Source organism: Canis aureus, chromosome 11 (assembly GCF_053574225.1).
Source record: "Canis aureus isolate CA01 chromosome 11, VMU_Caureus_v.1.0, whole genome shotgun sequence".
In the NCBI taxonomy this organism is placed as follows: domain Eukaryota; kingdom Metazoa; phylum Chordata; class Mammalia; order Carnivora; family Canidae; genus Canis; species Canis aureus.
The window spans coordinates 60868755-60885816 of NC_135621.1; the positions used below are offsets into that span (position 1 = coordinate 60868755).

The 17062-nt window shown below is 36.8% G+C and overlaps 1 protein-coding gene across 6 annotated transcripts in view; it reads right to left on the reverse strand.

Moving 5' to 3' along the window:
• Window positions 1-16034, reverse strand: part of LOC144324186 (uncharacterized) — a 364643-nt gene extending 348609 nt beyond the window's left edge. For all 6 annotated transcript variants that reach the window (XR_013389617.1, XR_013389628.1, XR_013389627.1 and 3 more), the window contains exons 1-2: window positions 15849-16034; window positions 8293-8401 (exon numbers count right to left, since the gene is read on the reverse strand). The gene's annotated coding sequence lies outside the window, so the exon portion shown is untranslated. The remainder of the gene's footprint in view (window positions 1-8292; window positions 8402-15848) is intronic.
• Between the last annotated feature and the right edge of the window lie 1028 nt (window positions 16035-17062).

Genomic DNA, 17062 nt, shown 5'->3' on the forward strand with positions numbered 1-17062 from the left:
GCAAAGTCCTTGTTTTTATATCTATCACAGCTTTTAGTACAAAATATTTTATTCTTTTTCAAGATTTATTTATTTATTTGAGAGAGAGTTGGGGGGCAGGACAGAAGCAGATCCAGAGAGAGAATATCAAGCAGACTCCCCACTGAGCACAGAGACTCACACAGGCACACAGGTTCCACATAGGGTTCAATCCCATGACCCTGAGATCATGACCTGGGCTGAAATCAAGAGTTCGTCCTTAATTAAGTCACCCAGGCACCTCATATATTTTGAGTGCCAAGTACATTATAGCTGTTCAATAAATAGCTGTTGACTAATAGAACTTTTAATTTATTAAAATTAAAATGCCTCTAGATTGGCAGGACGAGAAGAAAACATTGAATATATAAGCTTAGGTGCATCTTCTGATGATTGCCTTCTTAAAAGTTAAGTCTTTTCTAAGAGACTTCAGAAGTTAGTTACCTCACTCTCTAAGGAATTAAGCATGTTGTTCTGGTGACAAGGAAAAATTTTCTGTAATTCTGGCTGAGCCATAATGAATTCTGTACCATCTGTTAAGGATTAAAAAGAAATAGAAAAGCAAGGAATGGTAAGTGTACTTAGATCACAGATCTAATCAATTGCATGTTCAACTTACTTAAAATGTCTCCAAATGTGAAGTTTTAACTGCTGTTTTATATTTAGTGTTGTAGAAAATTTATCAAAACCTCAGCAACCTCTCCCAATAAGTACCACTTAATGTCAACTAATCAAAGCAGACAGGGTTTAGGACAAAGTCTTGTAGGAAGTTAAGATTGGGTGAACCAAGTCACAAAAGAGCCATTGTATAAATGGGATCTAAATAGTTAGTCTGTTGGTTATATATCAATCATTAGATTCTTTTTACTGATTGGCAGGTTATATTTTATATATAGATGAGATGAGAACCTGAGCAATTTAGATATGCCCTAGAATTTTACTTCCATTCTTTATTGGTTTCTTTTTTAAACTAGATTCTGTAAATCCCACCACTATCATTGAAAATAAATTAATTTGGAATATACTTCCAAAGTCATCTGTGAAACTCACAAATTTAATATTAATAAAATCATAAAATTTCTTTCTCCCACTCAAGGCTGAATAGTCTACCTAGCTTGCCCATTGCACCTCACAAGCATACCAAAGGTTTTGTCCTCAGAAGCTTAAAATGGTTGGAGGAACACACACACACACTCACACACACACACACACACACACAATCAGGTTTTTTTGTACTAAGGACAAAGTTTTTCTCTTCTGTTTTTGATATCTTTTTGAGACAGGGTGAAGACATTTTAAGTATTTCTAGATTTGCTCCAGGCAATCCAAACAAAAAGCTTAATTGCCTGAACAGATACTTGTATTCCTAAGCCATATCCTTTCTTCAAACACCCACAATATCACAACTATCTTCATTCCAAATTAACAGAAATCATCCATCCATCCATTTATTTATTCATTCATACATGTATAAATTGATTTATTCAACAATTATTTTTGAGTACCTATTACATACCAGGAACTATTTGAAAAACTAGAGATACAATGATAAAACAAGTCTCAATCTCAAAGAATTTATATTCTATAGGAAGAAAGGCTGTTGAATATTTTATAATTAAATATTTATAGCCATGCTCAAAACTAAGATAAAAGTGTATGTGCATAAGAACAGTTTCCTACAGTGGTGAGCAGTGACAAAGCAGACATCCATGGTACTGCAGCAGCAGAGACAAGTAGTGGACAAGGCACCATAAGCACTTCACAAGAACTAGAGAGCAAAGAAGATTGAGTACTTGTTGAGCTTTCATTGCAGTTGCTCTTCTGAATCCCTACCTATACATGAGACAACTGAGGAATGGTGATCTTTTGAAGTGGTTGGCATCAAGTTGATGCTTGATCTCGGAACAAATAAAAAGTCATATTAATGATGATTCATTTCATTTCATGGAAAGAAAAAGAGAAATCTAATCCAGGTATTTCTCCAGCTAACCTTTTCTACACCTCAGGTGTCTTTAATTTATTCAGAGTGAACAAGTTTCCTGACTTTTCAAAAGTCTGGTATTTATTACATTATTTTTCTGTTAACAGGAGAATTTGGATGTACTTATTGTATGTGATTTTTCTGCTATCAGTGGACAGTTCAGATACAGATATCTCCCATCAAATTGCAGCTAAATGCTTGATTTATTTTCTTGCTAGAGAAAAGATCATTTGCTAACAACATTAGGTAAGAAACCTAGATGTATAGTGACAGACTTGCTATAAGATGGTGAGGAGAGTACAGCAAAGAAGTCTATCAGAGGCCTACCAAGCAGTGATGGAGAGAATAACTGAGATCTATTTCCACCATCTGACTTTAATGGCTTCGTATTTTATCTAAAACTCACCTGCTTATATGGGAAATGGAAAAATGAAACTTGTTATAGGTTTGGCATAATTAAATTCTTTCATTACTTATTATAACTGTGCGCTCAGTCTGCTGGATTGGGGCCATAGCATTTATTTAAAATATTCCCTAAATTATGTCACCTGATTTTAGACATTGGGTTAAAAATCAAACTTAGCAAATCATGTAGTTCCTCTTTACAAATAGACTACTGCATTTCAACCACAGGAAGGTATCAATTTTACATACAGCTTGGTATCAGATATACTGACAATCAGATTGCATGCCTGAAAAAAAACAGGTGTTAAAATTAATAAAAGAATGTCACAGTACATTCTATTTATGGCAAAAATCTAATTGACATATCTATTGAGCATGTACTACTTGAAAGGCTAGATGATATAGATGGACACATAGATGGATCAGACCACATCCAACCTTAAAGTTGCTTATGATCTAATGATGGAAATTCGATGTAAACATATGAAAAGTTGAATTATGACTTAGTACTCCATATTGCAGACTAATTCTTGACTGGTTACTGAGAAACCAAACTATCAATTCCTTTTTAGGGGCTCACTAGCGTTAAGGCAGTTTTATTGAACTTCCTCAATATGCCTCCTTATAGGGACATGTTGGTAAAGTTTCCAAAGGAAAGCACTGCTAATTCTATGAGACAGCCTAAGAGAATGTCATTTGTGTAACTGTCTCCAAGCACTGAGCACAGATAGAAGATGACAGATTTCCATTACCAACAGCTGTTGAAGCTTTGGCTGCAATCCCTGGTTGGGCATCTCCTCCCAACTGCAATTATATTATATCTTCTTTTACTGTAGCAGGTGCGGCAGCATGTGGAGCAATTTGGTATTGTTGACAGATCTGATCCCATTTGCTGGCAAGGTAAGTTTGTTTTCCCAATTCTTTGAGTCAGCTAACTCATTAGGGGCCTTCTATAAGCAGCTAAAGATGAAATGATCCTCTTGAAAATGTCTCTTATGTTGAGTACTCATTGGAGACCAGAAACTAGTTTACAAAAACCTAACCATAAACCGCCTTTCATATGGAAGAATGGGAAGTGGAAGAGAAGAGCATCCCCATTAACACTGTCTGCAGAAATGTGTCATACAGGAGGTTTGGGCTCCCTGGTAGATGAACTTTGATCCAGAGGAACATGCCCTGAATACATCCTCTTTGAGCTAAAGTGGTTATAATACAAGTCCTCATATAAATAGTAACACGATTACTAGTAAATTATATTTCTCTGAATTTCTCTGTATGCTTTAGCACTCTCCACATTTTCATGTTAGCAATATCATAGGCATCAGAAGATAATTATTTTCAGCTTTAGTAGTAATAGGCTTAACACTGCTTTTAATAATTACTGAATCCCTGTCTTTGGATTTACAATGTGTCCATAGCTAACATTTTCTTTAAACTGTTCAATATCTCACCAGGAGGATGCCTCTGAAATACTGGCTAAAGTCATAAATACCAAAATAATAAAACAGCAAGAGTTTACCTATCTATCCATTGCATCTTCGATAATTTAGTAGATATTCTGTGTGTACATTTACTATGTTCCAAAGCCTGTGTTTAGTGCTATATATTGTGCAACTGGCCTGGCCCCTGTCCTCTTAGGACTTAAATTTTGAAGGAAATAAACGTTTAGATTGTGATACTAAACAAGTAATTACAATAAAAGCACAATATTCTGCAAGTGGTGAAGAAGTACGGAGAGGTATAGAAGCATAGAGCATGGAGATATTCTACAGATTACAAACTAGATAGTAGATAGAACTGCAATTTTGGAATTTCAGAGTCTTGTTCACATTTGCCAAATTTGAAGAATTCAGGAAAAAAACAATATCTGTAGGATTCGTTCTGGGCCATTACAAAGTACATGTGCTTTCCCAGAAAGGGAGGTTATTATTTATGAAGAACACTGCCATAGCATTTAATGAATGAGAAATCTTATGAAAATAGTGGGGAAAGTATTGAGCAGATTGTTAAAGCTATCATGAAAAAGTACTCCCTAATACAAATACATTTAAAAAGATGGGACTGAACTTTTCTGACAGGCAGTATTATTATAAATAGCTTGTTTACCTTGATTTGCAATTTCAATTACACTTTCCAATCATGTGAATAAGTAAATAAAATTTTATAATATCTGTTTAAGAATCTGTTTTTAAAAGAAGAATAGTAATCTAAGAAATAAAAAATTTGGAAAATACGAAGCACTGACTTTAATCCAGGACAATAATGAAAAGATGTTCCAAGTCAACATCTGTACTTCAACCTAGAAAGTAACATACCCAATTTATAACAGAGTGTTCTGTGGGAAATAAACTTCAGGAAAAGCTTGCACACAATAAATCACATTTTTCAATATACTAGATTATCTTAGAGTCATGAAGAAGGCAAATGTGTCTTCTATAAAGAATGAAAAAAGAGAGTGCAATTAGAAATACAGGGGAGAGGGGATCCCTGGGTGGCGCAGCGGTTTAGCGCCTGCCTTTGGCCCAGGGCGCGATCCTGGAGACCCGGGATCGAATCCCACGTCGGGCTCCCAGTGCATGGAGCCTGCTTCTCCCTCTGCCTATGTCTCTGCCTCTCTCTCTCTCTCTCTCTGTGTGAATATCATAAATAAATAAATAAAATTAAAAAAAATTTTTAGAAATACAGGGGAGAAAACCAAGCTATAATAGGAATTCCTGACATGAATATAAGCAAACTAATATCTTACATGTTTTTCATTTTAGAAACCTTCATTAAACTTTAATTATGCAGTTATAATTCTAGGTAAGTGATTATATTGATGAAGAAGATAGACAAGGTTCCTATCCTATTAGAGTATATACTCTAGAAGAGGAAAAAATACATAAACACATAAAAATAAGTGCAATAAATTCAAATAGTAATAAACACTATGAATACACAGAAAGAGTAATGGAATGGAAGGGATGGATGGCACCTTAGTTGTGGTGGTCAGGAAGGCTTCTCCAGGGAGATGGAATGATGGGAAGAAACCAGTCATGATATGATCTAGAGAAAGAGTAATGCAGGAGGATAGATAAGCTGAAACAAAGGCTTTAAGGCAATAGTAAGGTTGGTATATAATAAAATAGAAAGAACAGAGGCACCTGGCTGGCTCAGTTGGTAGAGCAAGCTACTCTTCATCTCAGGGTCATGAGTTCAATCCCCTGGGTTGAACTCAAGCATAGGGTGTAGAGCTTACTTAAAAAAAAATAGAACAATCAGTAAGACTGGAATGTAAGGAAGAAGGGGAAAATTGTATGGGTTTAAGGTCACAGAGAAGGACAGGTACTGGATTAGAGAGTACATGTCAGACTATGGCCAGAGCCTGTAGGCTGTTCCAAAGTGAACATCAAGTAACTGAAAATAATATAATCTGATAAGTAAATGTAAAGCAGCACTCTCATTCCCATAGGAATAAGAGACTCTGGGGGCAAGAGAGGAAGCATAAGACTAGCTAGCACTCGGCTGCGATTGACCATGTAATTTGTACCAGGACGACGACAAAGTGTTAAGTGGAAAATAGCAGTGGCACTGGGGACATATTTTTGAGGCAGAACTGTCATATTTTACCTATTAAAATTATGACCCAGTGATTTATTACAAAGCAATATGAATTTTTTCTGTTCTAAATTAAGACAGATTCTCTGCAAAATGTAAAATATCTCATTTAAATATTGCTTCCTTTTGGTATTTTCACATCTGCTGCCTCTTGCTCTTCCCACATAACACTCTTTTCTAATTTTAAAGACATATTCATTCATAACTCTGTTAATTAGTGTCATGTAAGTTGCAAAAATAGAGGTATACCCAGGTTATTTAAGGTCATATACAAATACACAAGGATAAAAAAAATATATGCCCCAGGCTAGTCAAGCAGCTTTACACAGGGTTTATAAAGACCTAGAATAACATCTATTTCTTTCCTTGTTGAAACTGCCACTCTCCTGACCCAAGTGCAGATCCGGAGATGTGGTTATCATGTCAATCAGTGAGATGTGGGTATTTGATGCTCTCTGAATTACGGCTAAGACCTCTCATACATCTTTGTTCCCCACTCTTCTGTTTGACATTTTGCCTCTCGTATTGTAATCTACTTTTCTGTTCATTGAGCTAGATTCAGCTTTCTACCTCCGTGTATTTGTATGTATATATGTGTTCTGGCAAGTTCATCTTCAAATTTCCTAAAGGGAGATTTCTCTTCTTAGGAGTTCTCAAATCATGCCACCTCTCTTCGGCACCTGCTTTTAGTGACATACATGTTAGATGATTCACTTTAGCTACTGGAATCTCTGTGTTCAGAGAAGTAATATGACCCAAACATGGTTTCTCACCTGTGTCCACTTTCCTCAGTAGAGGAGCTGACTGGACAGACTCATGCAATAGAGGCTTCCATCTCTGGATGCACATCAGTCAAAACTATAAACTTTAAAAACTACACATGCCCCTCAGTAGCACACCTACAATAATCTGATACACACACATACACACACACATCTACAGATTCCTGATGTAAAACCAGGGTTGAGAGACAGTGACTTAGAATGCAATTTTTTTCAAGTGCATTAAAAAATTGAACTATTTCCCCTATGAGAAATACCAACAACTTGAACCATTTGGCTTATGAAGTATTTATGATCTTTGGGAATTGGATGCATCTTTATTTATGCAGCTTTTTATAGAGTTTGCCCATATACTCTTTTTGTTCTTTTTTAAGAAATGGTTGAATTTTAATAAAGTGCAATGCAGATGTCTACAATAGCCAAACTATGGAAGGAGCCTCGGTGTCCATTGAAAGATGAATGGATAAAGAAGATGTGGTCTGTGTATACAACGGAATATTACTCAGCCATTAGAAACGACAAATATCCACCATTTGCTTCAACGTGGATGGACCTGGAGGGTATTATGGTGAGTAAAATAAGTCAATCAGAAAAGGACAAACATTATATGGTCTCATTCATTTGGGGAATATAAAAATTAGTGAAAGGGAATAAAGGGAAAGGAGAGAAAATGAGTGAAAATATCAGTGAGGATGACAAAACATGAGAGACACCTAACTCTGGGAAATGAACAAGGAGTAATGGAAGGGGAGGTGAGCGGGGGGTTGGGGTGACTGGGTGACGGGCACTGAGGGGGGCACTTGGCGGAATGAGCACTGGGTGTTACGCTATATGTTGGCAAATTGAACTCCAATTAAAATAATGTAATGCAGGATAAATCTGTGTCCCCCAATTAAAACTTAATTCAGTAACATCATATTTTAACATAATTCACTTGTGACACTTTACCCCAATGTCTTGGTTGTACATACACAACACAACTAAAAATATCACTTACTTATTATGTGTAAGTATCTAATGTTATTTATATTTTTTAAAAGGACTGTGAAAACTTACACTTTACAGTTTTTCTCATGATAGAAGGTAGCTAGCAAAGACATTGAAAGATGAATAGATGCACACTCCATCATAAGCAAGAAAAAGTGACATAGTTGCTATCCATAAATTAAGAACACTTATTTCAAAATATATCTGTATAGGCAAAATCAAGTATTTCCATTTCTGACAGCATAAAGTTATTAAGTGAAATCTGTTTATTAATTTATATACAGGGTGACCACATACTTTTTAATCCAGACTGGGATACTTTTTAGACCAAAAAAAGTCAATATTAATAATTATTCTGTAACTCAACAGACACTGTTATGGAGATTTTCCACTAGTCAGATTTCAGAACGCCTATGGAAATGATTTCATCAAAAAATATAATTTATTTTAAAATTTTCAAAACACTCTAGGACTTTAGAAATTCTGTATATTCTGGATATTCTTGTGACTAAGCTAAGTTACCTGTCTAATGCAGTTTTCTAAAGCTTCCAAAAATCAAATGTTCTGCTACAGACAGTGGCAGATTAGCTTCTTATCTGTTATGAAGGTCCGATCTTCCCACTGAGAAAAGCTAGAAAAGATAGAAAATTTTTTACAAATAAAGTAAAAAAAAATGTGTTTCTGAAGATATCAAATATAATTTGCAGGAACATCATCCCCAGAGGCACAAAACCTGGAAAAATGGGCCCTGTTTTTATTTTTGTTTTTTGTTTCACAAATTATCACAATGGCTGCGAAGAGGGTGAGAAATTAATCACTTTTGGCCTCTTGGGGCTAGAGACAAAAATTGCAGTTCCAGGCTGCTATGAACAAAAATAGAATACTGACAAATATTCTAGGCTTTTAGTGGGACCCTGAAGGCCTTCTCCCTACATGCAAGGAAATAGAATAAACCTCATAAAGCCCCAGTTATTGTCTTGATCTTTGATTAGATTTGTCCCTAGTTGAGGTGCCAGTCATAAGCAAAGCAAGCAAGCAAAGTAAATCCTTAATTAATAAAGATAGCACTCTAGGATTCAAACTATATTGACACATTTCATATACAATTTAGGATTCAATTTTTAAAAACAACAGGTTTTTAGAGAGACAAGTTTTGATAGAAATCAAGAGGAAAAAAATACATTGGAGAAATACCATAGGAACTATAGATAATGATTCATTAGGCTCAGGGGTGTATGGGTGGCACAGTGGGTTAGGCATCCAGGTCTTGATTTCCACTGAGATCATGATCTTAGGGTCATGTGATCAAGTCCTATGTTGGCTCTGTGGTCAGTGGGGAGTCTGTTTGAGATTCTCTCTCTCTCCCCCTCCCTCTGCTCCTTCCCACCCTGCTCTCTCTCTCTCTCTCTCTCTCTCTCTCTTGAAAATGGGTAAATAAATCTTTAAAAATAATGATTCATTAGATGCAGGCATTAAAATAACTATGATAAATAGATGCAAGAAATTAAAAGAAAATATTTTGGTTAGAGATTTGAAAACTATGATAATGGATGAAGAACTGGCTTTTCAGAACATCAGCAAAATGGTGAACCAGGAAGTTCCAAGTTCTTGTTCCACTACAGAAACAAGAAATTGGCTGCATTAACGCCACAGAAACTCCAGGAAACAATCAAAGGTTTATAGCGATAAAGCAAATGGAAATCAAGGAAAAGCCACCTTCAGAAAGGTAAGAATGTGCAGTCTATTTTCTTGCCCTTGCTGCTCACTCTTGCGTTTGGTCTGGAGAAAGTGGCAATCCAGATCCCAGTTTCCTCTCTTAAACCTGAGAGAACAAAGCAAACTTCATTTGTGATATTTTACCCTGTCTGGGCTGCCTGAAGGACTAAGGACAAGAGAGAGTCTGAAATAATGATGATTTGTTGAAAGTTTGTTTAGTGAACAAATTCTTGGATCTCTTTCACCCCTCTGCAAGTTATTTTCCAAATGTGGCTAGAATGATGTTTTATTTGCTGAAATAGATAACACAGAGATTTTTCTGGGCTGGGACATGAACAGACCAAATTGAGAGTGGGTGTAGTGTACTTAAAACAGACGTATTTTAAAAAACATGTGCATAATGGATGCTGAGGTTCTCAGCCCTGTTTTTTCATTTTGTTACAAGAATATTGGCAACTAACCAAAATGGAGATTCAGAGTCTTAAGATAACATGGCTCATGTGGAAGTCTCATGATGGAGGTGTTAAGGTTCCCCAACTAAATGGAAAAGGAATATTATTCTTGAGTCATATATATGCTCAGAACTACTAATCAGCACTTAGTCCTACAAATCTAAAACACATGCAGCCAATAAAGGATTAGTGGATTTCTAAGGAAATATCAAGATCAAAAAATGAAATAGAAAAAAGAAAATAAAAGCAACTTTGTCAAAAGAGAAGCTCTTCAGAAAGAACATTTGGAAGAAAAGAAATTAACTTTCAAAAAATAAAAATTGAACCCTATCATTAATATCATCAAAGGGAGGAGAAATCTAATTGCAACCACAAACTTAGAACTGGATAATACAGGGGGACAATAGTCTTGAAAATACCATTTTTTGGGGCAGCCCCAGTGGCTCAGCGATTTGTGCCACCTTCAGCTCAGGGTTTGATCCTAGAGAGGATCCCAGGATCGAGTCCCACGTCAGGCTCCCTATGTGGAGCCTGCTTCTCCCTCTGCCAGTGTCTCTGTCTCTGTCTCTGTCTCTCTCTCTCTGTACCTCTCATGAATAAATAAATAAAGTCTTAAAAAAAAAGAAAATACCATTTTTAATATGATAGCATAATAATAGAAGAGCAGGATTGGCAGGTAAACTTTAAGAAATCTCACAAAAAGTAGAGCAAAAGACAAACTGAAAGAAAGCAGAAGAGAAATAAAAATATTAGAGGAAACAACCAAGAGATCCACTACTTGAAAAATAAGTCCTAAAGGGGATGCCTGAGTGGTTCAGTGGGTTAAGCGTCCAACTGTTGATTTTAGCCCAGTTCATGATCTCATGGGTGGTGAGATCAAGCCCCCTGTCAGGCTCCATGCTCATCAGGGAGTCTTCTTGAAGATTCTCTCCCTCTGCCCTTCCCAACCCTCAAAATAAATGAATAAAAAATCTCTTTAAAAAGTCCTTAAAGTACACAGAGCTAAAAACAAACAAATAACCCCCCCCAAAAAAAAAAAAAAAAAAAGCAAGATATAAAACTAACCAAGAGCCATCAAGGGTATACCAAGGGTAAGGAGGAACAGTAATAAAAATGACCCACCCTGGAAGGAAGGAAATTATTTGTATTTATTTATTTATTCTTTTAGGAAGGAAAATATTTTAACCAACATTGTTTAGGATTGTCTTTCTATACTGACAATTAAAAAGAAAAAAGAAAAGACTAACTCAGGCAGCCCATGGCTCAGCGGTTTAGTGCTGCCTTCGTCCCAGGGCATGATCCTGGTGATCCGTGATGGAGTCCCGTGTCAGCCTCCCTGCATGGAGCCTGTTTTCCCCTCTGCCTGTATCTCCTATCTCTTTCTCTCTGTGTGTCTCATGAATAAATAAATAAAATCTTTAAAATAAAAAAAGACTAACTCATAGCTTTTTATATTTCTCTCTTTAAATACTCTACAATCAATGTGCCCCTTACTATTTAAACCTGAGGTCAACCATTCTCTTATCTCTAGTCTCCATCTATTTATACCATTAAGAATCAGAATGAAATTAGTGTCAACCCTGGAAATGGAAGGCAGTGGAACAATACCTTCATTTAAGAAACAAAAAATATGTATTGACCCTCAATATGTATCAAACATTGTTGTATGAGTTTGGAACACATTTGTGATAAACATATGAAGAATCCTATGCTCATAGAACTTACATTTTAACAGGATGAAGATGCACAACAGACATAATAGAACAATATTTATATTATACCCTAGAAGGGATGCTATAGCAAGAACAGCCATGAGATATAGAGCAGTGTTTAGGGATACCTGCCATGACAAGGAGATAGACTGAACACAATAGGAAGTCAGATGGCAATGGTCAACTTCACCACGAAGGTGACATTTTAGCAGGATCTTGAAGGAGATGCAGTGAGAGCATGTGAGGTACAGAGATCATCTAGTGCAAAGACTAAAGTGGGGGCTGGCAGAGTGATAGTGTGTGCTGCACACTAGAGGGGTGCTGCAGAGGTCCCGTTGAGTCTTAAAGGGCTCAGGATTTTATAGGAGTGAAATGATAACCATTTTGAGTAAAAGAGTAACATCATTTGACTTTCATTCTATGTTGTATTTAGAATATAATATAACTCAAAGAACAGCAAGAGTCAAGAAGACCAATTAGAAGACTTGCAGTAATCAGGCTAGAGACGATTGTGTCTCAGAGCAGGTAGTGACAATAAAGTGTTGAGAAATGTTCACATTCTGTGTCTTTTTTTAAGGTATGGCTGATGAGATTCCTGGTTATATTTGATATGGATTGTATAAGGAAAAGGGCCAAGACTGAAACCAAAGCTTTAGCCTAATCCACAGAAAAGTTAGATTTGCCACTGAGTTGGAGAAGTGTAACTAAAGAGGAAAAGATGGACCTCAACATTAAGAGGTTGAGCAAAAGAGTAAAAATCACAAACGAGACTGAAGGCACAGAGTTTGATTGAATGAAGAAAACCAAGAGCATATGGTGTCTTTGAAGCCAAGAGAAAAAAAATACCGTCAAAGAAGCAGGAGTGATACATCAAGTTAGATGAGACCTGAAAACTGACAAGAGGATTTAGCAACATGAAGGTTATAATTTATATTGAAAAAAGGGACTTTAAGGTGTGGGTAAAGGATAAAGCCTAATTGGAAGGGGAATCATATAATGATATGAGGAGAGAAATAGGAGACAGTGTAAGTAGGAAATGTCTCCTAGGAGTTTTTCTGTAAAGGGCAGCAACAAGAACAGGAGCTCGAATCAGCAATGGGATCAAGAGAAAGTTTCTTTCTCTTTTTCCAAAATCAGAGAAACAGCATGTTTCTATGCTGCCAGAATTAAATTGTTCAGAGGGAATTTGATTATGTAGGAGAGAGGGAGAACAATTTTTTTAAAGATATTCTTGACTAGGATAGAGAAAATTGGGTCTAGCATGTAAGTGGAGGAAAAGACTTTAGACCAGAGCACGGATAGTTTATCAGTCCCTCTGTGGGGCAAAGCAGGAAGGCCAGGTAGTTGGGCCAGTAGGTGCATAGGCATAGTTGTGGGAAACGGTAGGGCATTTCTGCCGATTGTTTCAGATTTCTCAGGGAAGCTGTCAGTAAGGCCATCAGCTGAAGAGAGGAGAGAGGCAATACAGAGGATGTGAGGAGAAAGAAGGGGTGTGAAATAAGCATTAAGGAGAGTGGGAGAATAGGGGTTGCCTGGGTGGCTCAGTGGTTGAGCATCTGCCTTTGGCTCAGGGCATGATCCCGGAATCCTAGGATCGAGTCCCACATCAGACTCCTTGTGTGGAGCCTGCTTCTCCCTCTGTCTGTGTCTCTGCCTCTCTCTATGTGTGTGTCTCTTATGAATAAATAAATAAAATCTTTTTAAAAAGGAGAGTGGGAGAATAAATGGATTTTGGAAATACACTGTGATTCTCTGGTCATTTGAGGTTCATAGCCATGAATTTTAAGTGAGACAAGTCAGTTTGATTTTATGTCTTCTCCCAGGTGTGTTTAACTGCACACGTGTATCCAAAATTATGAAGAGAGATTCTTTCCAACCTAGAGTTCTATAAATGTCTAAACTTTCATTATGAAGCAGGATGAGATTTAAGAAAAAGTAATTTCAAACATACAAGGTATCAAAAAATTACCTCCCATGCACACAGTCACAGGAAGTTACAGGAGGATGTGCTCTGCCAAATGAGGACATAAACTAAGAAAAAGGAAGACCTGGAATAACAGGAAACAGGAAATCAAACATAGGATAGAAGTAGAGGGAACCCTTGAATACATGTGAAGGGAGAGTCTGGCATGACAGCTGAGTTTCAAATATGCAGAGCAACTGGATCAGATTAGAAGAGGCACCTATGAAAGAAGAGGAAATGGATAGAATATGTAAAATAACTAAATGTTCTCAGGGGAGATTCAGAAAATCAGCATACTGAATAGCATCTTTTAAAAATTTCTACACGGTAATACTGGAAAGGGAATATGAAGAGCATTCATGTGTGGTGGGGATAGCAATGGGAAAACTACAAACATCTAAATTCTTAGGTAAAGGGAGAGATCAGCTAGTAATGATTAAGGCTGGAAAAAAAATCAAGATGTTACAACAAAAGCATTTTATTGAGAAACTAAGACCAACACCAAAGGAATTAATAAATAGAGATGAAAACTGGGTTGTCCTTCGAGTGGAAGCCGGGAGAGTGGCAGAAAAGTTTATCTGGCCCCAATATGTGATACAGAAGCATTTTGCTCTTTATGTTTATGCATAACTTAGTTAAAGAAAAAAAACAAGAAAAGAATAGTATGCACAGAGGTAACAGCATGCTTGAAAGAAATGACAAGTAGCTATGTACTACTCCAGTTGTAGCTAGATGCTAGAAGGTAGTGATGGTTAAAAAGAGAAAAGCGAAAAAGAAAAAAAAAATAGTAGAAAAAAGAAAAGTAGGTTTTCAGAAAGGCCAAGCTAAGGATTTTTGCCTTTATTCAAGAGACTATAAAAAGTCATTGAAAGTAATGAAGCAATTGTAGAATCAGATCTGTGTACAAAGATAATTCTAACATCAGTGTAGATGGTGGCTTAGGGGGTGCAAAAGTAGAGGCATGGAAGTGAGCCAGAATATCAAATTTTTTCAATAGAAAGACAATGGGTCTCTCAGACCACTTATATCTGTTCCACTCCCATCTGCCTTACATTTTCCTATTTCTCTTTCCAGCTCTTTCTGCCCCATTTTTCTTCTTGAGGGTCAATAATAGAAATGAAGTGTGTGTGTGTGTGTGTGTGTGTGTGCACCTGCACATGCATGTGAGCACATGCTTCTATCTGCATATGCATGACATGTATTTTTTCTGGAAATGAAAGCATGGCTATGGTCTCTATTTATTTAAAGGTTATATTTGTAGAAAATTCCATAGTTTTATGAAGAAGAATAATTAAATTGCATTTCGCACTGTGGTTATTTATATTCCTCTCTGGGTCAGTCTTTGATATAAAATATATTGTCTAAAAACATTCTTTAGGCCCTGAAATGGGATTTTAGGGAAAAATGGAAAGATCTAACATAATTGTTTTAAAGCATTCCTGATGCTATAAGCCAACCCTAATATACTTTAGTGGAGTATAAAATAAGGGCTAATACTCAACCCTTTGCCAGTGTTCTAACATAAAATCCAAACCAAAGGACCCAGTCATCTCACCCTGATCAGCCATGGATAGGACCCCTGATGTTATTTATCTTTCCTTGGGTGACGCTCCAGTCCTTCCCTTAGAAATTCTTCCATTAACTCTTCATTTTGGTTCTCTCTATTTTTGACATGATCATTTTTCTTCCCTGTGTTGCTACTATTCTATTCTATTTCCTAGTTTCTCTCTCTCATTTCATTATTTTTTTCTTTCCAAAATGCATGCAAGTTTCCTGTTTCTACAGCTCACTAATTTTTCTGTTGTCAATCACATCTGCTCTCTATGGATATGGGTCCGTGCAACTATTCACTAAGCCTCCATTTATCTTGTTTTTGTTTTTCTGCATTTCTTTCTATTTCAGAAAAAAATCTGCCTTTTCTGTCTTCTTTTAGGAATCAGTGAAGCGAAGCAGACAGGTGAACTGAACAATAATGAGAGGCTAAAAAAAAAATACCATGATTCTATTTCCAGAAATGATTTGCTCTTTGGATTAAGTTGAAGTATCTTTCACCCAGCAAATAGTTCAGAAGCTCCTATTCTGTGAAAAATTGAGCCCTCTTATGAGACTACATCTTAAAACATTTGTGATAAATATAAATCATGACCTGGCCAATGTGACTGCTGGGACCTCCTCTCCTATATAGAGAGGCTGTCCACTGAAGATGTAAAGGCAACCACAGTGGAGATGACTTACCAAGTGCTACTGTAAGCAGAAGGTCAAGATGTGAAGCCTTCAAAGCACGGATTCTGCATGAGGCAAAGTTCTTCCTCTCAAGGAAGTTGCAGTAGATCATCCATGGACATATGTACCCGGTGGAGAATAGTGGTTTAGCTAGGGTTCAAGCAGCAAGCTCACCAGGGCTTAATCTTGGCTTTACCATTTCACACCTTGGGAGAGGAGGTTGAGTTACTTACTGAGATAGCACTTACAGAGCACTTACATCCCAGCCTGACACATAGATAGAATTCAATATATGTGAGCTATTATATCCAATTAAGAGATAATATGCCTATTGAAGTCTCCAAGGGAACATATGGAAATGTACAGTAAGTGCCTGTTGGCCACAGTTATAAGACTAAACTCAGTCTCGGAAACAATCAGGTGAAAAGATACCTAATAAGAATTAAGAAACTGACTAGAGGAAAATGGACTGCCCAAAAAGCTGTAAAATAAGACACAGAAATCATTGTAGCATTTGTAATTACTGTCTCTGCTTTCTCTTTCCACATAAGAATACAGTTGTATTTTTTTGGCTCAGGACACTGGAAAGGCCAATGTTTGTAAATATGTCTTTGAACTAAATATCACAGAATGTTTGTGTTCTTTTGAAATGCTTTATGTAAGCCTCTAGTATAACAGGAAAAAGGAATAATTGCCTTTTCAAAATTAAGACTCTTGGGTGACTGTCACCAGATGCTTTGCACCCTTTTGATCTTTTTTTGAATCAAGGGACAAGGGAATATCTTTCTGAGATACTCTGGATCTGCTCCTGTTCTAACTAAACCACTGAAAGATCCTTGATGTTTGTCATATATGAGAATAAATAAAGTTATTTTAAGATGTTGGGTGGGATGAGGGGTGAGGGTGTAAGTATAGGGAAAATGAAGAAGAGAACCATGAGGTACAGGTGGTCAATAGGCCAGAGAAGGGAAACTTTGGGTAGTTGTTTCCAAAGAGAGAGCCATACAAAAGGGCTTTTTCCTTCTTTCCTCACCTCTGGAAGGCCCACCAGTGGACAGCTGGAGGCAGATCAACCCAAATTCCTATACCCTTGCTTTTCCTACCCTGGTTAGTTATGACAGAAAGGACACTTGAGGATCTTGAAAGGAAGTTGGAAATGTAAGGGAATTAGGGGAAGCTCCAAGAACTCTCTCAAGACTCTCTTTGACTGTGAGTAGGCAACTTTC